The sequence below is a fragment of the Cyanistes caeruleus genome, chromosome 13 (genome assembly GCF_971803275.1).
Source record: "Cyanistes caeruleus chromosome 13, bCyaCae1.hap1.1, whole genome shotgun sequence".
Taxonomy (NCBI): domain Eukaryota; kingdom Metazoa; phylum Chordata; class Aves; order Passeriformes; family Paridae; genus Cyanistes; species Cyanistes caeruleus.
The window spans coordinates 9,879,447-9,894,799 of record NC_141713.1 but is presented as its reverse complement, the minus strand read 5'-3'; the positions used below and the strand labels follow the sequence as shown (position 1 = coordinate 9,894,799).

General features: G+C 40.7%; 1 protein-coding gene and 1 long non-coding RNA gene across 5 annotated transcripts in view; one reads left to right on the top strand and one right to left on the bottom strand.

Annotated features, from left to right (window-relative positions):
• Positions 1 to 15,353, top strand: part of PDE8A (phosphodiesterase 8A) — a 115,080-nt gene that overhangs the window by 18,191 nt on the left and 81,536 nt on the right. The gene's annotated exons all lie outside the window — the stretch shown is intronic.
• Positions 110 to 1,950, bottom strand: LOC111934087 (uncharacterized). Its single transcript, XR_002867014.2, has 3 exons — positions 1,776 to 1,950; positions 1,479 to 1,690; positions 110 to 1,386 (listed from the first exon to the last, which is right to left on the bottom strand). It is a non-coding gene; the product is annotated as an uncharacterized LOC111934087 (long non-coding RNA).

Sequence of the window (15,353 nt, the reverse complement as noted above, 5' to 3'; positions counted from 1 at the left end):
TGAAAAATCCTTGAGACTGATCACATAGTGCCTTGGCAAAGACTTCTGGGATTTAGAATGATATTTTACTTAGTGACTCGTGGGTCTCCTCACTCAGGCAGGGAGATAAAGGAAGATAAGATGGTCAAACAGAAAAATGTTAACTTTGAATGATATATAATGGTCAGTCAAGGCTGTAGTGTAGCTTGTCTGCTTTGTGACTGATAAGCAACTGTGGTGCAAGGACTACACATGGTTTTTGGACTGAAAGTTCTTATTTAGCTATTTAGCTTTGTCTCAATTATAGGAGCTTTTTTTTTTTTTTTTCCTCTCTGTGACTCGAGTTGTGGTTATTTATTTTTCTGTGGGATTTTTTTTTTCTGGATACAAGTGACACCAAATCTTGCTGAAGCGATGTGCTATTCAAAAGCTTAATCAATGTGATATTTGAAAAAGAAAAAACAGAAGTGGAAATATATATAAAAACTAAAAACTGTTTCTCAGTCCAATAGTTTGAGCATTTCAGAGGCTGTTGCAAAAGCTCAGGAATGACTGGCTGTGCCTGAGAGTTCAGTGTATTAAGCTCAGTCGGGTAATTTCTGTTCCAAGTGTGTTGCTGGGGAGGGCAGGGAGGAGAGGGTCATACTGCATTGTGGAAAATGGATTTAGGAAAAAGCCCAAGTAATGATACATCTTATTTGTGTTAGCAGGCGACAGCATGCATAGTTTGCACAGCTCTTTGTAATTGTTTTTGATAATCAGTCCAAGAAAGTGGTAAGAATTAGTGCTAACAAGAAATCCCATCTTGGAATGCAGACTCACTGGGACAGGGCTCATGTTTTCCTGTTGGTTTATAGGGATGTATACTTCAGTGCTTACTTCATACAAATGTAAAAGTAAAAACCAGTGATGATGATGTCAGGAAGTGAACACTCTGTCAATTCACTCCCTGTAATGACATGCATTTTTGAAAAAAAGACATAAAGTTCTTTATGCATAAGGAGAGCGCAAGAGTTGGATGTGCAATTAGAAGTAATTTAGTTCAGAAATAGATGAGTTGTTTGTCTGCTGGCATAATTAATGATAGCACTGGTATCCAGTGTCCCAGATATTTACAGTAAAAAATGCAAATTAACAATAAAACCATCAAACTGAAGTTACCAACTGATGAGAAAAATAATCTAGGCAAAAAAAAAATCCCAGGCTAATAATCCTTCAGAAACAAAAGCAGGTGACCAGTTAACCACAGCACTCCCAGTGCTCCTGTCTGGTGCTGGCTGGAACAGTCCTCTGTGCTTCCTTCCTGCCTCTGCCCTCCTGTCTGGGGCTCTGCTGGCCAGTGGGTGTGGGTTGGGAGCCCTGGCACAGCTGAGGCTCAGGGTATCCTCAGTACTTGATATGCTAGGTCTGGTAGTCAGAAAAGAAACAATAGTTAAAAATTAAAAAACTTAGGGTTTCTTTGATAAGATCTTGGATCCTAAGGCAAGTGCTGGAATCACCTGAAGTACATCTTGATAGGAAGATATCCAAAAGCATGGTCTCAAGCAATATGGTCTAAACTGGGACTTCATCTTCTCATAACAATTTTTTCTTCCCTGCTGGAATGGTCCATGTCCACATATATTCTGAGAAAGGAGTCCCTAAAGGATGGATAAAGGGGGTTGGCAGCTCCTCTTGAAACAGAATGCTGACCTTAGAGTGGCTCAATGCCCTGGGAGGAAAAGGTTATTTATTTAGGGTTTAAGTTATTAATTTGGGATTAAGTCAGATACATAAAAGATTGTTGTTGAACTCACGTTCTTGGCTCAATCTTAGGCTGTGCAGAGATTAAAAAAACTGTTTCCTGGATATTGGAGGAGGTTTTAATATGGGCCAAGCGGCAACATTCTTTTGTTTTTAGAGAGGCAGGAGAAACTTATCTCACATTCAGGTGTAGAGGATTCTATTAATGGGATTTGCTTTTTCCAATTTGACTCCTCCTCATCTCAGCCAGTAAAGAAATCTCTCGCTGCATCTAAAGGGCAGAGGTGGAGCAATAGTACCCAGAAAAACATGAATTAGTTTGGAATGAGCTGGCCAGCCTGGGCAGCAGCAGCAGAGCTGTGTGAGCATCAGCACTGATGTGTGCAGGGCACTGTGGTGGTGCAGCTCCAGTGCTTCCAGTCCTTGAGCAAACTCAGTCTCAGCTGCCTTTGATAACACCCTGCATCCTGCTGTATAGGTCCTCTCACAAAAAGCTGAGATCAAACCTTTAACAAGATGAGTGAGGAGCACAGAGCTGCCTTTTTTGTTCAGCTCAGCCTGAGCAAGGACTGCCTTTGGTGGAGTGTGGCACAGCAGGTCCCCAGCCCTGCAATAAGGACTCCAGATCCTGTCAGGAGCAGAATAGATCCCAAGGGTTGAGGAGTTCAGTGTGCAGGAATCTTACAGGAGGTCAGCAAGTCTGTAGGGGGCTTTTCTAGGCTTGTACTTTTTGGTCTTGTGAAGGTGGGAAAATCTTTCAGGGGGCAGTGGAAGAGCCCAGAGTGTAGCAGGGCAGAGCTCCAGAGGAAGCTGCACCTTTTCTTCTACATCTTTTACTTCTTCAAGTAATCCAGTATGATCTTGGCAAACCTCAGGAACCCTCAGAGCTCTGCAGCACTCTGCAGCTTGCTCCTGCAGTTGTGTGTGTGAGTGGTGGATGGGGCTGGCAGGAAGGGAAGAGGGCTGAGGTTGTAACCCTACAGCAGAAGTGCTTCCAGAAGTAACTGTGAAAATGACAGCAGGAGATTCTGCACTCTGTCCATCTCTTTTTGATAAAACTTTGATAAGTTTACAAGTCAAAAGGTGATTTTTCTAACAGCCAGTCTTTCTAACTCACACATTTGTGTTTGACAATCAAGCTGTTTTCTGTCTGAATTTTACTTCATTGCCAGTAATAAAAATTCCAGCTTGTCCAGCCATGGTTATATTGGTTTTGCAGAGCTAACAGTAGTAAAAGCTTGTTTTTGTTCACAAAGTTAGTAGATTAGGTCTCACAGAAACATCACCCAGACAGCAGATGTATAGAAAAATCTGATTCTTTTTTTTATTGGTGACTTAGCTTGAACCAAACACTACTGAAACAACTGAGTGCTTCTTTTACCACCCTCAGCCCCTGTTCATTGCCTTGCACAGATAAAGAAGAGATTCTTGCTGTGGAAATACTAATGAAGCTTATGCCACTTGCCATGTATGTTCCAACAAAAATACTGGTGTTATAGGACATACTTCCTTTACTTTCTTGTTTTCAATGCTGATATTTGAATCTCTGAAGTGAAACCATATGTTATCAACCAGTACTTTTTTCCTCATAGAATTTTTAAAGCTCTATTAAAATGCTGATGGCTTGTTTCTCTTGTATGTCCTCTCACTTCTATTATTTCCTTACTTCAATGACGGCAGACAATTTCTGTTACGATTAATCCTTCGTAGAGGTGGCAACAAGAAAAGATGAAACTTTGGTTTAAAGAAACATGAAAACTATGTTTGCTTCATTTTTATTTGTTTACTCTGCAGTCTGTCACCAGAATTATCTGTCTTCCCAGCCTCCTGCTGTTTTTAGTTTTCTGGCTGTTACAGAAGCTACCAACATACAAATGCCCCTTTGAAGTCAGAATGTATTTCCAAAGCCATTGTCTGGTTTATTCTTTCCTTTCACTTCTAACTTCCAGGAATGAACAAGGCAAGTATTTTGTAGTACAATAAAATACATGATTTGAGAGTGTCCTTTGAAGGTGTGGATGGAGCATCAGTTATGGAGCAGGCTGTTGCTGGAATTAAGTGATGCAGTCCTTCTTTGGTCACTACCTTGATCTTTTATTGGAGAGTAGTAGTGTGTGGTAGGTTTTTTCCAGCTGCTGACAGAGATCTCTCCTGGCTGTTTAGCTGTGGCACTTGCTCCTGGCAGTGCTCAAAGCATGGGAATTGGTCATGCCAACCCGTGCACTGTGCAAGTACCCTACATTGCCACTATCTTAAAAATAAATTCCTGTTAGCATTGAGAAAAAACTTTAATGGAGAAAGAACAAATAGAAAAGATTACAATACTATAAATCAGTGCCTCTGAATCCTGAATATACAACATGGAACTGGGGGAGGAGCATGTGTCCATGCTTTGGTAGATCTTGGATATCCACAGGCAGCAAACCATGGACTTGTTAAATTATTCTAGTATTTCATTGCTTGCTTTTCTGAGGGGGCTAAAGTCCATTTCCTATTCCATAATGTGAAGAATCCTGGTTCACATGCAAATACTGGGCATTCATCTGTTAAATGATGGTCATACCTTGGTGCATAGGCACCTGCTGGCTGGAAATGCACATACCATGTGCTTGAAAAGCATATTATCTGGTGCTTGTATTTTGCTCAGTGATGAATGAATTTCTTCCTAAGTGACAAGAGAAGGAATATGGCCTTCTGTGGGCTCCATGAAGGCAGTGTGATCTGTACCACTAGAAAGATTTCTTAGTCTGATTTCCCTGCAAGATGAAACAAGGCAGGGTACCCCGTGTATGAAGGGCTCTTGTTTTAAAGAATAACTAACACCTGTATCCTGTAAATTAGGCTGACAGCATTGAAATCTGCAGTGCCCTTATTTAGGGAGGAAAGATCTCAAAATGTCATGCCTTTTTTGGTGGGTGTGCTGCCTGGTCACAGACCTGGGGTAGTCCCAGAGGTATCTAAAGGAAAATCAGCAAGGAAGATATTTTGGTTTGCCTTTCTTAACTGACTTATTTTCCTTTTAAGCAAATACAAAGGGGCTTTTCTAACCACTGGATGTGGTATGTGCCTTCTGTATTGGAATGTATAGAAAGGTGTTAAGGGTCTAAGATATGTGGAAAAAATGAGATGATGTGGTGAGAGCGGGATTATGGATTATTGTACAGATATTGTGTGCTTTGTGGTCTCCTGAGGAGCTTCTCCAGTGGGGCATATCTCAGTGACTGTCAAATATTTCTCATGTGGCATGTCCAAGGTATTCAGTCCCTGTCCTTGTTAAAGGATAGATACCCATGTCTTGTTTTGAAGTCAGTTTATTTGTTAATTAGTGATTCTGGTAGTAGTCCTTGGGGATTAAACTGTTCCCAAAGGATTATTTTCAACATTGTTGTTCTTCTGCTCTCTCTCCTCCCCATTACATCTGTTCTGTTGAGAACCTGTTTCACCTCATTAGGGGTTGATGCACTGCCTTTATGGATGCTGCCTGTTCTGCTTTATTCAAAAGACTAGAAGACCCTCTGCTGTGATCGACAGAGATCCCAGCCTGCAGCACCAAACTGAAACACACACTGATCTCTGTGCAGAGCCTTGTGACAAGTGGACTTTGGGGCCACTTCCAGCAGTGCCAGCTGCTGGATCTGATTGTCTCTTCTGATTTGGAGCTGGAAGAATTATTCTGAGATTATTTTGCCTCTGCAGTTTGTACTGGGGAGGTTGCTGGTTTTAGCTGTTGATTCTAAGCCCTGTGCAGATCAATAGGGAACATAGGAACATAAACAAACCAAATTAGATACTGCCCGTTTGAGGCTTCCCCCTCTGCAGGGCCCTTGTGGTTCCTGGGCTCAAGCTGTGAAAGGAGGCGACTGTGCTGCCACAGCAATCTCCTATCCCATGGCAAAGGCTGAGTTCCTGAGGCTATGGCTGAGAGTCTGGCAGGGAAAATGATGTTTGCTCTGATCTTTCTACCATTGTTCAGTTTTCCTGCAAAGTTAGCAACTCCAAAGGCCCCAGTTTCCAAGCTCTAGGGGAGATTTAGGGGTTTCTTTATTTCTCTTCATGGCACCAAACCTGTTCACAGGCCAGGTGTAAAGCTTTTGGATGGATAGTGGGATATTTTTTTTTTCTTCAGAAGCCTACACAAATCAGTTTTAGGACCAAAGTCTTCCTTTTATAGTCTCTGTTACACACAGAGACCCTTTCAGTTTACATTTGCCCCATTCCTCAAGTGAAGATTACGTTAATGACTCCTATTACTTTCTTCTGCCTTCTTTTCCTAATCTCTTTGTTTATTCCCATTTATTTCTGGCATAGTTTAACTAAGATTAGAGATGAGAGTTCAGTCAAACCTTCTGGCTCAGACTGCTTCAATGCTTCTGTGCAAATTATTCCTTCATGACACTCAATTTACTGATACCCTTCCTTTGGAAAATGGACACTATTTTTGAAAATGTTGGTAGCTGCAAGAGTGGATACCTCTTAACCATGTCCTAAGTCATTATAAAATACCAGAGAAGCTCTGCAGACTCCCACAACTTTCTGTACTGAAAAAAATCTCAAACTTTTTAATGTGCATGGTGATACATCTCTCTTCTTTCTATTCAAGATTAGCTAATTTTTTTCACTTACTGAATTAAAACGTCTACACTATCCTGATTTAGGAGATAACATTTTCTGGATAAAACAGCAGCAAAATGCTGCTTTTGATGATCCACCTCAGTGTGATAAATGCTTTTCCTTTTGATGAGGCATTAACCTTTCAACTGACACGTTGATGCTTTCACTGCTACTCAAATACAGAGAAGTTCACAAAATGAATAACAGATAGATTTTCAAAAATTTGCTGTACAGTCTCAGCTAACTTCAGGCATCTACACATTGCTAATGAGATGCCACAGACCTGCTTTTCTGCCAGAATTAGGGTCATCTGCAGCTGAGTGGAAGAAGGCTGCTGGTGTCTTAGGTGCTTTGGAGAACAAACTCTCCTTGATCAGATGGTGCTACAGTCTAGGTATTAAAAGAAGATGGGTTTGTTAAATGAAAACTTCCTTGGTGTTTCATGGCAGGGAAATAAACACAGCTCTTGAGCCACTGTGAGGAAAAAAAAAAAAAGGGGGTAGAGAAGAAATAGTTAGTAGTCCTAAAGATCAACATTCTGGATATGAACAGCTATTTTCTGGGCCATGCAGATTGGATAAACTTGTGTGGGTTGAGTACTCTTGTTTGTGTATGTGGCTGATTAGCATGAGCCCTGTACCCAAGATTGTTGGTCTGTGTCAATCACATGTGGATCTAACAAAAAATGGCATTCTGCAGCCAAGTCCAGTTCTGATGAGTCAGCGGCTTGGGTGTACAGCCAAGCTCTGTGCCCCTCAGTGACATGGAAACCACAGCTGCTGGTGGAAAACAGGGCTCTTTTCCTTTCCATGAAGCAAGTGGAGCAAAAGAGTTTGCAAATATGGCATATTTTCTAGATTATATGATTGCTTTTCAAGAGCATGCCATGAAAAATTATCACTTTAAGGAAATGTCACTAAGAAAAGGCAGCATTTTGTAACTGTATCCAGTTTGGTGAAGTTCTTATGTACACAAAGAAGAGATGCAAAATGCCAGTGTCTTGTTTAGTAAGAAACCGATTTAAGAAGAGTTTACTCGTAGGAAAAAAGATTACATAAGGCTGTGGAATATGTCCCTTTTCTTGTCTTTTAAAGTAATTTGAGCCTTTACATTAAATAAACCTAATTTTGTCTTGAAATTATTGTACCCAGAAGAACTGGTAAGCCGATACCATTTGTAACAAAGCAGAGTAGAAATTTATTCTATGCCAGGCCTGAGATTTAATGCAAAATAATTTTATAAGGATGTAAATCTCTAACATTTAAAAAAAACCCCATTTTTTCCACAATCATTCAGCATTAGTAAGATTTAAATGAAACTGTATTTGATAAAATACTAGGTTTATGTCCAGAATAAGAATGATCATCATTTCCTTACATGAGTAGACAGTCGTTTGCTAATGCCTCTTATTGAAAAGGGGATTTTAAACAACAGCATGCCAGTTTCCAGGCACGTAAACTGCACTACAGATAATCTGCAGTTTAAAAACACTGATTATTTCGGGGAGGGAAAAGTCTCTAGATGATGATCCCTGCGTTCAGATAAATTTCCAAAAGCAGAGAGCAGGAGTGGGTCAGGGAAGGAAATGGAGGAGGAAGGAAAGGGGCTGTGGGGTGGGGTGAGGCAGAACCCAGGGAGTCAGATCCGGGTGGGAGCTTCCCTGTGTCACCCACCGACAGTGCCCCGGTGCTGTGGCTGCCATGGCTCACCCTGAGTGTAGGGGTCCCACCCTGCAGGTACCCCCTGGAGCATCCCCACCCTGCAGGGACTCCCTGGAGCATCCCCACCCTGCAGGGACTCCCTGGAGCATCCCCACCCTGCAGTTCCCCCTGGAGCATCCCCACCCTGCAGTTCCCCCTGGAGCATCCCCACCCTGCAGTTCCCCCTGGAGCATCCCCACCCTGCAGGTACCCCCTGGAGCATCCCCACCCTGCAGGTACCCCCTGGAGCATCCCCACCCTGCAGTCCCTCCCTCCTGGAGCATCCCCACCCTGCAGGTACCCCCTGGAGCATCCCCACCCTGCAGTTCCCCCTGGAGCTTCCCAACCCTGCAGTTCCCCCTGGAGCATCCCCACCCTGCAGGTACCCCCTGGAGCATCCCCACCCTGCAGTCCCTCCCTCCTGGAGCACACACCTGGCACAGGTGTTGGAGTGAGCTGCTGCAGTGCAGTGTCTGCAGTGGGTGCAAGTGCTCTGGGGCTCAAAGGAGGTGGTGGGCACTGCCAGGCTGGAATTGCAACAAGGATGTTCCTTTGGTGTTTAAATAAAACGGGAGCTACTCCTGGGAAAGAAGAGCTGTCTGTGCAGCTAAGCATGAGAAGCTGATATGTGGTTGTATTCTGTGCAGAAAAACGTACAGCTAAAGACAAAAGGAGGTGAAATCCTTGGGAGACTACAAATTCTTGTACTTTTTGCAGTTTAGTGGAATCATGGACAACTAATTTTTTTCATTTTTCAGTGTTTGTGGTATATCCTTAAGCCCAGTGTTGTTTTTTCTTTAGGAGATGGAATGTTTCTTTAGGGAGTATGAAACCAGAAACAGAAGCTGATGTTACCTGTCAGAGAAGACCATTTCTGAATTAATTTTCTATTTCTATAATCACCCCCACCTTTTGTTGCATGTTTTCTGTTGACAATTGTAAATATTTCTACACAAACTCAGGCAGTGTTTTAGCAAAAATGGAATGTCTTGCTTTCTTAAAACAGCAGATTCTGGCATAAGCCTTTTCCTCCTTGTCTTCTGAACTGTCAGCAACAAAGATTTAAGTACTTTCAGTGGAGGTTTAAATGACTGTCTTTCTATAAACATTGCAGCTACCCAGTTGTGCATGTAATGTAAGACTTGCTGGTTCTTTGTACCAAAATCACAGGCTATTTATTTTCCTCTTTTAAACAGAGCATTTTTGAGACTGGCAATACGACTTCTTAATACACAAAACTCTGAGATTTATAGTAGTTTGTGATGTTCTTTTAGAAATCTTGTATAGACAGCCGAGCCGTAACTCTTAATAGAAGTGCTACTTATGGCATATATTTTTAAATGATTAAATTTTTCCTTCTGATGTTTTGAACTATTCTGTTTATTGTAGAGAGAGCTATTTCGCAATTCAACATTAAAATAAAATAGTTTGGATATCTGGATGAGTTTTCTGAGTTAAAAAATAAAATTAAAAAATCCGTATTTTAAAATTAGGGGATATTGCATAATCATTCATATGAATATTTAAAAAAATAATTTGTAAAATTTTAGTTCTTCAAATACAGGCAATAACAAAGCAGCAAATTTGGAAAATGGCTGAAATTCAATTACAGTTCTTGGAAGAGTTTGCCATTAAATTAGCTAATGGTGACTGCATTGCCGTCTGGAACTCCACTTTCTAAGTCTTAAATAAGACCAGTAATAAAGTAGTTACATAATGTCATGGTAGTAAAAGGAGAGAAAGGAAGATACTCAGAAAATACTGCCTTTAGGAAATGAGTTAATGAATGAGCTTTATTCCTTGAACTATAATTTCTGAGATATTTTTGCAGTCCCAAAAGCTTCTGCTCCATTAGAGAACTGTGATGTAGATAATGATTTTTGCCCTTTTATGTTTCTTTATTACTTTATTTTTTTAATTTATTTTTTTTTAAATTGAAGCAATGGAAGGGTAAAAATCCTTGCTATTTTTTCCTGCACTGTTTCTGTATCACACACACTGCTTGGCTGAGGGTTTTCTTTGGACTAAGAGTTTTGCTCCTGCAGTGTGCAGGTGGGAAGCACACTGGAACCATGGAAGTGATGATGGGTGGGCAGCCAGTGTTTGCCCTGTCCTGCTCCTCTGCAGCTCATCCAAATCAACCTGGTTTCCTGCCCTGCTGTGAAAGCCTGGTAGAGCTGACAAAGCTGAAACCACCAAGATCCAACTGAAATTACATTAAATTAACTGAGGCCAAAGCAAACGTAATTGGGTAGGAATTTATTTTGTGGTGGGGTGTGTAGAGTCACTGCTGTAAATGTTTCCTGACACAGTACACTGGTAAGCTCTAAGGTTTTTATTTTGTTTTATTGTTACTTCATCAGATTTCAAGCACTGACTTTAATTTGTCTGGGGTCTGCCTCAGGGGTAGTGTGTGTTTCTGTTTTCTTGTGTCCAAAATCTTCAGCCAAAATAGTGCCATTGTTTCTAAGAGTGGTGTCATAAAAATATGAATTTGGGCCAGGCAAAACTACTCCAAATGTTCTCTGTTAAAAATCTGTGATAGCTTGGGACCAGGAACTTGATAATTATCTGAAGTTTGGTGGATCTATGCTGTCCTTAAGGATTCAAACTAATTTGAGACTTTATGGAAAAAAAACCAAAACACTTTAAGGAGGAACAACTTGATGGGTAGCTCTCTATATTAATTTTGGGGTTTTGTTTGAATGATCTGACTGTGAATATTTTTCTGTCATATAAATGATGTTGATGTTATGTGGGAACAAGCAGTGTTTATAATAGGAGGAAAAAAATCAGATTATTTAATCAAAGCAGGAATTGCTGCATATTGTACATTTTAGGAAATAAGAAACTGTTGACAGAGAAATGAGAAAATGCAAGAGAATTGGAAGAAATCACATTTGTGTCAAATTCCACCAATGCTTGAAATGGCATGTACAGTATAATTATAAAGCTGTGATGTTAAGAGGAATCACAGCACTTCATCTTTGTTACTTTTTATGATAGTAAGTAAACAAATGACCACTACATACATAATGATTCTATGTCTGCAAGAAGCATATTTTTAAAGTAAACTGAAATATTGGTACACAAAAAGTTATTTTTAAACTTCAGTTAAGTTCTGTTTTCCCATTGTTTAGAAATACCCAAGAGAAAATGCTGTATATAATGGATTAACAGTTTATATATTTTTCTGTCCACAGCTGAAAAGTAAGATTAATAATGGATTGGTGTGCAGAGTCTGAATATGTGTTGTAAAGTTATACACTTCACAGGCTTTCTTTAATAGTGATCGTCAGAATTTTTCAAGTATTTCTAACCTCTCTAACATGTTTTTCCTTTATGGAATTGTGGATGCTTTTAGCCAAAATGTACTACTTAGTGATATAATTTGTGACTGGATTTCGTAAGCTGACAATTTTTTAAGATGAATCATGAAAACATTATAGTCAGATAGCTGGATGTCAGTTAAAACTGTCATAATATGTTTCTTAAAGCTGTGGGCCATTCTTCAGCCTGGTAACTATAATTTTTATACAGTCACTGTTTTGAAAACTTTCTGCCCTTCAGCTTTACTTTCTTTTATTCCCTCTCTTTCCTCCAGCCCAGGGTCTCACCAACCAAAAATCCCCAAAAGAGAGCCTATGCTTTGGCTGGGTTGCTCTTTGTCAGGAACGCAGGGAATTAGAATACTATTCAGTTCTTTAAACAAATTCAAAAGTTTTTCCAAGGTCAAGCTCAGAGAGAGAAGAGCTTTAATAACACTATTGGACTTCATTTGGCTTAAACAATTTGTGCCTGTTCCCACTGACCTCATTAGAAGCTGCCCTGGGTTGTGGGTGTGAAGGGGCTGCTCTCACCTCTCTTCTAGCTCACATTTTGCTTGCTTTTCACTGGGGTGCTGCAGTGCTGTGCACAGGCACCCGAGTGGGAGCCAGTGCTGAGCTGCAGAGGGAAATCCCAGCTCACCTGACACAGTGAACCTGGAGATTGTGGGACTGGGTAGTGATCTTGGGCTGAGGCCATGTTAAATTTTTACAATGCAATAATTGTGGAGCAAACGTGATTCGTTCCCTCTTCATTCCTTGTTTTGAATGCCTCTCTTCAGAGTCTTTGAGCATTTTGTGGAAGACCTTTTGGTTGGCTGGAAAAGGCAGGACAACATCTCTTTCTATAAATGGAATAATAATTGCACTGTGTGCTGGCCAGCAGAGACCAACATCTGGATCCTGGTTATCGGTTATCTTTTAATCATGAATATGTAAAACATCTTTCTTCTCAGCTGCTCTTTGCCAGAGCCCAAGGCAGTCTGGAGAATAGAGTTACTGGCCTTGTATTCCTTGCCTGGAAATTCAGGAGAGATCCAGTGGAACAAGAAGTGGTAGCAGATTAGGATGGCATTTTAACCACCCAAATATTCCCATAAGAATCTAAAAATTCACCTCTTGTCTAATGGTATCATTTTTGCTCTTTGAGATTTTGGAATAAGTAAAGAATAAGGAAATACTTGAGCATGTTTTACATGTTGAGAAGAAGCACACCTTGTGTTAGTAAAAGGGGTGGCATAGATGATGAAAGTAAGCCAAATCCTCCTCTTAGGTATAGAGTGGGGAACATACGAGTTCTGCTCCATCCCCCAAGGGTGAGGATGGCTTTGCCTCTGCTCTGTGGCACTCCAAAGTGCTGCCTTTGCTGAAATGCAAAAGGTGCTGGTGAGGGCTTTTGGGTATCTTTAAAATGGAGTATGAGTGGGTATTTGAAAGGTGAAGAGTTGGCTGGAGCGCAACAGATTCTTTGTATTGATTTGAGTAGAAAATGATTCCTTGTCTAAAAAGTAAGAGAGAGAACTAACTGGTAGTTCTGTAACCTAGCCTTGAGGCATAGAGGATTTGAAGCCTTGTAAAAATCAATCTCTAATTAGTACAGGTATTTTGGTTGGAATATGATCTGAATGCATACCCACATTGGAATTTCCAGTTGAGTATTCTGGGGCTTCCTTTCTCAGTAGCAGAAGTTTTCTTTCACCCTCTGTGTATCACTGTAACTAAATAATAGTTCTTAAGCCATTGTCAGTAATGTACCAGTTCTTTAAAAATATGTTGATTTAGTGCAGCCTCATTTAATAGAAAAGGATGGGATATTTTCACACAAAGAGTTTAGCTGCTAGCACTTAAAAAATAGCTTTAAAGGCCTGTCTTTTTAAAGTGTGACCTTTATCTTCCTAATCTTAAGGGAAAAGGAGGTTGGAAAAGCAGAGCTGAGCTCTGCAGCTATGATAAACACACATTTATCAAGTGCAGTCTGCCTACATGCTGGGTTGTTGAAGTCCATGGCATCATATTTCTGGTGAATAGAGCCCTTAGTTAGGGCTCTATCCCACAGAAAATATTTGAGGTTTTTCAGTCTATACAACCCTAAAAGATGCAGTTTTCAGCTTTGCAGGAGGCCTACTAGTCCAAAGGGAAAGTGGCCTGCTGTGAAAATGGGAAGCCAATTCAAGCACTGTCAGCTCATGTCTGGAGTGACACACTCAAGCTCTGCCAGCAGAACAGTCACCGAAACACTGCCACCTCTTCCCTTTGGAAGATGCTTGGATCCCCCAGGGCTCCTGTGCCAGGTTGACCAGGTAAAGTTCCTAATGTGGGCAGGGTCAGTGAAGGAAGGACTCTGTGGTTATGAAAAGTAAAGAAACCCAAATAGACAAGAGTGTTCTGAAAGATGAGAAGGAATCTGTGGGAAAGGAAAATGAAAACTGGAAAGTGAGGCTGGAGAAAATGAAGACTAGAAAATGAACAGAAATGCTTTGGAAAGTAGATGAGAGGAAGGAGAAAACTGGAGTGTATGGAATGAGCAGTGCACCCCACACGAGAAATATCAAACCAAGGATTTGGAAATTGCCGAAGGAAAAAAAATCTAAAAATTTCTGTCTCAGCTTTGACTGGAGGGAGACCTCAAGCTCTGTCTCCTTTGAATACTGCAGAGAGCACACACTTTTTCTGAATATGTGCCATGGGTAACCTTTTTTCCTCTTTGTGGACTGGCAGCCATGGAGATACACTTAAAAACAGATCCAAACTTTAGGAAATGTGGTTGCTTTTTAAATTTCTTTTTAGGTTCTAAATCTGCTTGCATAGCAAACTAGTAGAATAAACTCTTTGGTGTAAAGATAAAAACGTCACTGAGGGATGAAAATAATTTTTCAAGTTGAAGAGATGAGTTATCTGGTAAGAAAAGTATTTTCAAAAAAGTTCAAATAAATGTGATTAGTAGTGTGCTGTGGTCTGATGGGGGGAGGATTGAAGGGAATTTAGTGCGCTCGTGAGTCTGTTACCAGAAATGCAGCAGCACTGCAAAAATGAGATTGCTGAATGATTTAATGTGAACAGAGCCTTAAAAAGAATTATAACCATCTGATGTTTCATTATGAATGTCACCAAGAATTAGAGGCCTGAGTAATGCCTGTCTCCTGCTCTTTATCATGCTGCTTGCTGCCAATTTAGCTGTGTTTAAAAAAAGAGAGCAGCCCAAGGACAGACAGAATAGGATTTTGCAGGAGCTGGTGGTCTATGGAAGTGCTTTCTGAGGTGGTACCTCTTTTGTGCTTACAGGTGTACAGACATTTGGGTGACTTGGCAAGGCTTTAGTTTTCTCTTTCCCCAAACTGCAATCCAGAAGTCACTATTTTAGTTTAAAGATAGTTTAAATAGTTATTTAAACTATTATTTTAGTTTGTTACATGGGCAGCACTGTTAGAGTGAGTTAAAAGGTGAGTTTATGGTTGAGGAAGATTATACAGTGGTGTCTATGGCTGAGTGATTTTACTGACTGAACTGCTCAGGCTAAAGGCTTTTGCTTATGTGTTTGCACAGCCCTGAGTAGAATGAGCTCTGGCATAGGGCTGGGGTCCTTGGGCTCTATCACAGAATGAATAATGCAGCAGTAAGGAATAATAGTAAGTAAGACAGTGGTATTGGTTGGCTTCCCTGGGAGATCTTAACTCCTCTTCTGTGGACATATATTCTGGAATTTCCAGGCATCAGCCTGGAAATGAAATACATAATTTTCTGTACCTTTTGTGTTTGCATTTGATTTTTCTCTAAGACCTTTGGGGTTGTCTGCTTTCCAAATGGAGTGAGGCACTTTACTTGCAAGAGGAGCAGTGTCTACTATTGATACAGTGAGTCAACAAAGTTCAGTGGTAAGTGTGACAGTGGTCTAACAAGATTTGATGGCAAGGTACACTTGAGAACAGCATAAATCAGATGTGTCAGGGAGACCCTCCCACTGACTTGTGAGGTTCAGACTCTTCCTATGCAGAGG